The sequence below is a fragment of the Acipenser ruthenus genome, chromosome 52, assembly GCF_902713425.1.
Source record: "Acipenser ruthenus chromosome 52, fAciRut3.2 maternal haplotype, whole genome shotgun sequence".
Lineage (NCBI taxonomy): Eukaryota > Metazoa > Chordata > Actinopteri > Acipenseriformes > Acipenseridae > Acipenser > Acipenser ruthenus.
In genome coordinates, this window is record NC_081240.1 from 5,924,774 (window position 1) to 5,931,802 (window position 7,029).

Below are 7,029 nucleotides of genomic sequence, written 5' to 3' on the forward strand. Positions count from 1 at the left end.
AACAGTAGTCTTTTGCCATATTAGGTCCATTTGATGCATTTGATGCAGGATAGATAGGGCTGCATTCACAAGGCATTTAACATTGTGCTGCAGGGGGTATGAAGGCATTTACCTGGATTTATAGGAACAGCGCCCTCTTCTCTGGTCTCATCCAATTGCATTGTAACATCTATATTCAGAAACAACACTTGAGGGTTAGTGCTCACTTCAGTGCATATGACCAGTAGCAGACATATTGAAACACTTCAGTGAGCACAAACACTGTAGTATTTGTAATATACTTTTAGTAATCATTTAATTGACTACCTTGTTCTTGCAGAGAACTGAACTGGGTGAAAATGCTATGCAATAGGAGTCTTATTTCCATCCCTGTGTGTGTGTGGGGGGGCATCTCTCTCTCTCTCTCTCTCTCTCTCTCTCTCTCTCTCTCTCTCTCTCTCTCTCTCTCTCTCTCTCTCTCTCTCTCTCTCTCCCCTCTTCCCTGATCTGAGAACTGTCAGAGGAGGAGACATATGTTCTTTGTTAAATGAGGAGTTGCTGATAAGGAGAAGGGGCAAGGAATGGAGGCTGTGTGGTCCAGTGGTTAAAGAAAAGGACATATGACCAGGAGGTCCCCGGTTTAAATCCCACCTCAGTCTCACTCGAAAGACGGAGCACAAGCAGGTTAAGTGACTTGCTCAGGGTCACACAATGAGTCAGTGGCTGAGGTGGGATTTAAACCGGGGACCTCCTGGTCATATGCCCTTTTCATTAACCACTGGACCACACAGCCTCTATTTAGGAATCTAGTACTAAAAATGTAGTACTAGAGGTGCAAAACAATTAAATCCCAAAAGTAGACAAATCTAAATCTAAAACAAAATGGCCAAAATAGTTTAATAGATCAAAAACAAAGTGCACAGAAAGAGTACTTGGAACTGCAAACACAACTCAAAAAGGAAGTTAGAAAGGCCAAGAGAGAGATAGAAATCATCATTGCTAAGGGGGCTAAAACCAATTCCAAAATGTTTTTCCAATATTATAAAGGGACTAGGAGCTCTTAAAATAAACAAATCCCCTGGGCTGGATGAGATCCTCCCAATAGTATTCAAAGAAATGAAAGAAGTTATTTACAAACCGCTAACCAAGATCATGCAACAGTCTCTTGACACAGGGGTTGTACCGTCAGACTGGAGAAATGCAAACGTAATACCGATCCACAAAAAGGGAGAAAAAACCGAACCAGGTAACTATAGACCAATAAACCTGACTTCTATTATATGTAAACTTATGGAAACTATAATAAGATCCAAAATGGAAAATTACCTATATGGTAACAATATCCTGGGAGACAGCCAGCATGGCTTTAGGAAAGGGAGATCGTGTCTAACTAACCTGCTTGACTTTTTTTAGGATGCAACATCGACAATGGATAACTGCAAAGCATATGACATGGTTTATTTAGATTTCCAGAAAGCTTTTGACAAAGTCCCGCAAAAAAGATTAATTCTCAAACTGAACACAGTAGGGATTCAAGGAAATGCATGCACAGAAAGTATTGATTAGAAATGGAACGAGGTAACCAGTGGAGTACCACAGGGATCAGTATTAAGTCTTCTGGTATTCCTAATCTACATTAATGATTTAGATTATGGTATAGTACGCAAACGTGTTAAATTTGCAGATGACACAAAAATAGGAGGAGTGGCAAACACTGTTGCAACAGCAAAGGTCATTCAAAATGACAGCATTCAGAACTGGGCAGACACATGACAAATGACATTTAATAGAGAAAAGTGTAAAGTACTGCACGCAGGCAATAAAAATGTGCATTATAATACTGAAATTGAAGAAGGAATCTATGAAAAAGACCTAGGAGTTTATGTTGACTCAGAAATGTCTTCATCTAGACAATGTTGGGAAGCTATAAAAAAAGGCCAACAAGATGTTGATATATTGTGAGAAGTGTTGAATTTAAATCAAGGGAAGTAATGTTAAAACTTTACAATGCATTAGTAAATCCTCATCTAGAATATTGTGTTCAGTTCTGGTCACCTCGTTACAAAAAGGATATTGCTGCACTAGAAAGAGTGCAAAGAAGAGCAACCAGAATTATTCCAGGTTTAAAAGGCATGTCATATGCAGACAGGCTAAAAGAATTGAATCTATTCAGTCTTGAACAAAGAAGAGTATGCAGCAATCTGATTCAAGCATTCAAAATTCTAAAAGGTATAGACAATGTCGACCCAGGGGACTTTTTTGACCTGAAAAAAGAAACAAGGCCCAGGGGTCAGAAATGGAGATTAGATAAAGGGGCATTTAGAACAGAAAATAGGAGGCACTTTTTTACACAGAGAATTGTGAGGGTATGGAACCAACTCCCCAGTAATGTTGTTGAAGCTGACATCCTGGGATCCTTCAAGGAGCTGCTTGATGAGATTCTGGGATCAATAAGCTACTAACAACCAAACGAGCAAGATGGGCTGAATGGCCTCCTCTCGTTTGTAAACTTTCTTATGTTCTTATGTTCTTATTAACTACTGGAAGACAGGTCCATTTCCACTCAAGACAATATGTATACATGTAACTTAACTCAGTTAAGGTTTTCAAAATGTTATTAAACTGTAAGAAGTATCCTTGCAGACCTATTCAGTATTTTTCTCTCTGCTAGCACTCTTGGCTCTACTCCAGCAGAGCGTCAGTCTGGTGTTTGTGTGTATGTGAGGTATTTTTAATTTTTAATGTATTTGACTGGAGATGAGGATTATGGAATGACTAGTACTGTGCAGCACCGGATATTGACTGGAGAAGCTCTACCAGTACATGAGAGGTATAGCCAGATTCCACCTAACTTGTAACGAGAGGTCTTTCCTCTTTTACAGAGGATGTTAAAGCCAAAGCCCATGGGCATCTCCAATTGTGTTAGTAAGGAAAAAGGATGTTACGCTTCGCTTCTGTGTTGACTATCGTAAGTTAAATACAGTTACAGGGGATGCTTATCCCCTGCCGCGTATAGAAGAAGCCTTGACTAGCCTGAAGCAAGCTGCCTGGTTCTCCACTCTGGACCTGGCCAGTGGATACTGGCAGGTCGAGGTTGATCCAAGAGATTGTGAGAAGACCGCTTTCACCACTCCAGTGGGCCTGTATGAATTCGAACTCATGCCGTTTGGACTATGTAATGCCCCTGCAACATTCCAACAGCTTTTGGAGTGTTGCTTGGGGGAGTAGAGCTTAGAGTCCATATTAATATATGTGGATGATGTAATTGTATACTCACCTGATTTTACTACTCACCTTGCCCATCTAGACTTTGTTTTCAGTCGTCTGCATCGTCACGGCCTGAAGTTGAAACCGAGAAAATGCAGCCTCCTGCAGAGACAAGTGAAATATCTGAGACATGTAGTGTCCATGGAAGGTGTGGCCCCTGATCCAGACAAGATCACAGCAGTGAATGGTTGGACCAGACCAGGTACTGTAAAAGAACTATGTTCATTTCTGGGTTTTGTGGGCTATTACCATCATTTTATGAGGGCTTTTCAAAGATTGCTGCACCCCTTAATGGATCATTGATAGGTATCCCAAAGGATGCCAAGAACTCCCAACGACAGAGGTTGGGGAGTGGAATGAAGACTGTGAAGCTGCCTTCTGCCGTTTAAAGCAGGTACTGATTCAAGCTCCTATTTTAACTTTTGCTGATTTTGATCTGCCCCTTATTATCTATACTGATGCTAGCCACCAAGGCATGGGTGCAATACTATCTCAGAAATAGAATGGCAAAGAGCGAATAGTCGCTTATGCTAGCCGCAGTCTGCATCCTGCTGAGAAGAATGATAGCAATTATGGCTCCTTTAAACTGGAGTTTCTTGCATTAAAGTGGACTATTACTGAGAAATTCCATGACTATTTAGACGGTTCAAAATTTACAGTATATACTGATAACCCCCTGGCCCATCTCCAGACAGCTTCTCTAGGCAGCGTGGAACAGCGATGGGCTGCCCGTCTGGCAAATTACCAGTTTGATATGAAGTATAGACCCAGAAGTCAGTATGGAAATGCTGATTCTCTTTCTCGACAGCCAACAAGTTCTCCAGTGGAAGAAGAAAATAGAGATGGCTTGGAGGTTCCAGCTTTTTTGCCCATAGAGGATGCAGTTGTCCAGGCCTGTTGTGCTGGGATCAGTGAGCGGATAGAGAAGGAGAAGCTCCTGAGTTTACAGGGATGAAACCAATGGATGGAAGTGCTTCCTGACTGGACTAGTGAACGATGGGCAACTGCCCAAGCTGAGGACCCGGTAATTAGCAGAGCTTTGTTCTATTTTTACAGAGATCGCCCTCCCACTAACCAAGAGCGAGGGAAAGAGAGCAGAGGGACTCGGGAAATACTGCGACAGTATTATTAGTATTAGTCATGATTAACAGGCGTTCCAGATCTTTAGCCAGTGATGATGTAAAGACACATTGAAAACCTGCAGGATTGGAGCTCTCGAGGAGCAGAGCTGGAGAGACCCCTATTATAGGCACTGAGAAGAGATAGGGAGCCATTTAGAAAGTTCTTTGACAAATATTCAATAGACAGAATACAAGGAAAGGTGTGTGTGCGTGGGGGGGTGTGGCAAAGTGGATGGTAAGGGGAACAGGTGTAGCGGTGATGCGATGCAGGAGTGACAGACAGACAACGATAATTTGGTGAACAAGTGTTTATTGTGCTGTTTCCAGGTCTGGCGACCATCAAATAATAAATCTCCGGCAGTACACAACAATGTGTAAAGCACGGGGAGCGTGAATAATCCCACACAGTCCTGAACAGAAAAACAAAATGCACGGTCACCAGTCCTGGGTGAACTCAGTCGTGCAGGTGCTCTGTGCAGTGGTGCTCCGGATAGTGCTTTTGTGCCGACAGCTCCGGAGGTGTGCTTTAACTGTCTAGTAGTGCGACAAAAAGACAGACAATTATAGACAGACAGAAATAACACACAACACGTAACACTTATTCCTTTTTTATATTTCTGAGAGCTCCTCTCTCAGTCCTTCTCTCCTCCTGTTTAACCCAAACGAAGGAAAAGAACAGCGTTACCCTGGCCCCTATATGTAATCCCGCATGATATCTAGGTAAACGGTTGCAGCTGCCTTATTACTTGCAGCTGCCCCTTGTTTACCTGTCAAATCAATACGGTCTTACAACAGAGTCTTGCTTCCTTCCAGACTGACCCACTTCCCGGTCCCGGAAACGAACTGTCAGGCCAGCCCTTCCAGATACTTCTCCTCCCGTTCTTTAGCGCCCTCACAGGTCGGGAGGAAGATTTATCACCAGAACTCATTGTATTTCTGTCACAGGGGGTCATAAAAGTTCAGTGTAAAAGGTCCTTCTGAAATAGCAAGCAAACCACTTTTATTATTTAACATCCGTTGTTAGGAATTGGAAAGATTTACAAGACAGCTGCTGTAATAAAATAAAAATATATATATATTTTTTAAAATCCTGAACCTTCTAATGCCCCCCAGACTACAGTCCAAGCTGTACCCAGCTCATACAGTGTAGTGGGATTGTATATGTGTGGGTCTGTACGCAGCTTATACAGTGTATTGGGATTGTTCACGTGTGGGTCTGTAACCAGCTCATACACATTTACTTGAGTATACTGTTTACTGTCTTCTGTTCAAATGTATAGGAGAAACTAATGTTATTTATCCATACATTTCATTTAATTTTATTTACTGGGTAAATAAGATGAATATTGCCTAAAACTTTCCATTTGAACACATGCACAATCTACTCTTTTTGTTGGAAAAAGAGAAATGGGGCATTACAAGCTTTTATTTAGCATTTAATAATACAATTCAAATCCACACTTAACAGTAAAATCTACCAATAAAGTGTCGGGTCATATGCATTATTTTAAAAGTCTTATTTGTCATACAGAGAGCAAATAAAGTCAAATCAAAAGTCATTTACTTGAATAACACCGAAATCCAGCCGACCACCTTCTTACCCAGGTTAAGTACTTCATACCAGGATAGCTTTGCATTTTCTGCTTCTTGCTTCTTTCTCTTTTTTCTTTCTGATTTCATTTTTTTGTCTTTGTATTATTTCTTCATTCTCTTTTTCTTTCTGTTTCTCCTGTTTCTGTTTTTCCTCGCGCTCTTTCTTTTCCCTGGCCTCTGTCTCTCTCTTAAACTCTTCCTCCAGTCTTTTAATCTCTTCTTTCACCTCTGTCTTTATTCTTTCCTGCAGCTCCCTCTCCTTCTTTTCTCTCTCTATCCTATTCGCTGTCTCTTTCTTTTCATATTCCTCTTCAATATTCTTCTTTTGCTCTTCCAGTTCTTTCTGTAGCTTTGCCCTGAATTCATCTTGCTCCCTCTGTATCTCTTCCTCTTTCTTCTTCAGTAACTCCTCTTGTTTTATTCTGATCACTGCCTCAGCCTTCTCGTACATCTCACTGCTGTATTACCTTCCTCCATTCTCTACCACCATCCTCTCTATTTTCTCCAGTAGCTCAGTAACCTGGGTGCAATCGTTCATGTCTTTATTGTTGAAGGCGTGACACCCACCTCCACATTTCTGAACAAGCTGCTGGAGCTCTTTACTGCTTCTCTGAACAAACTCTTCAATCGTTCTGTCTTCAATGCTTTCTTTGTGGGTGAAAAGGACTATCATGAACTTTGAAGCTCCTTCACCAAAAACATCTTCGATAATCTCCACTGCTTTCTGCTCTTCCTGTGTGAATCGGCCTATTTGTAACACCAGGATGAAAGCGTGGGGTCCCGAGGAGGACAGCTGGATAGATTTCGCGATCTCTTCAGTAATGTGCTCAGTGGAGAACTGTATGTCCATCAGGCCAGGTGTGTCAACCACAACCCCCTGTCTCCCAAACACTTCCCCTTTCTTCTTCCCACATATCTTTGTTACTGATTCTCCCCAAGGCTCAGATGGAAATGCTTCTTTGCCCAGGATGGTGTTTCCCGTTGCGCTTTTCCCAGAGCCAGTCTTCCCAATCAGTACAATCCTCAACTCAAATCCAAACACTAACAAAAATAAAACACAATTGTGATT

The 7,029-nt window shown here is 41.7% G+C and overlaps 1 pseudogene; it reads right to left on the reverse strand.

Annotated features, from left to right (window-relative positions):
• Nucleotides 1-5,973: 5,973 nt before the first annotated feature.
• LOC131722943 (GTPase IMAP family member 9-like) lies at nt 5,974-7,029 on the reverse strand (annotated as a pseudogene).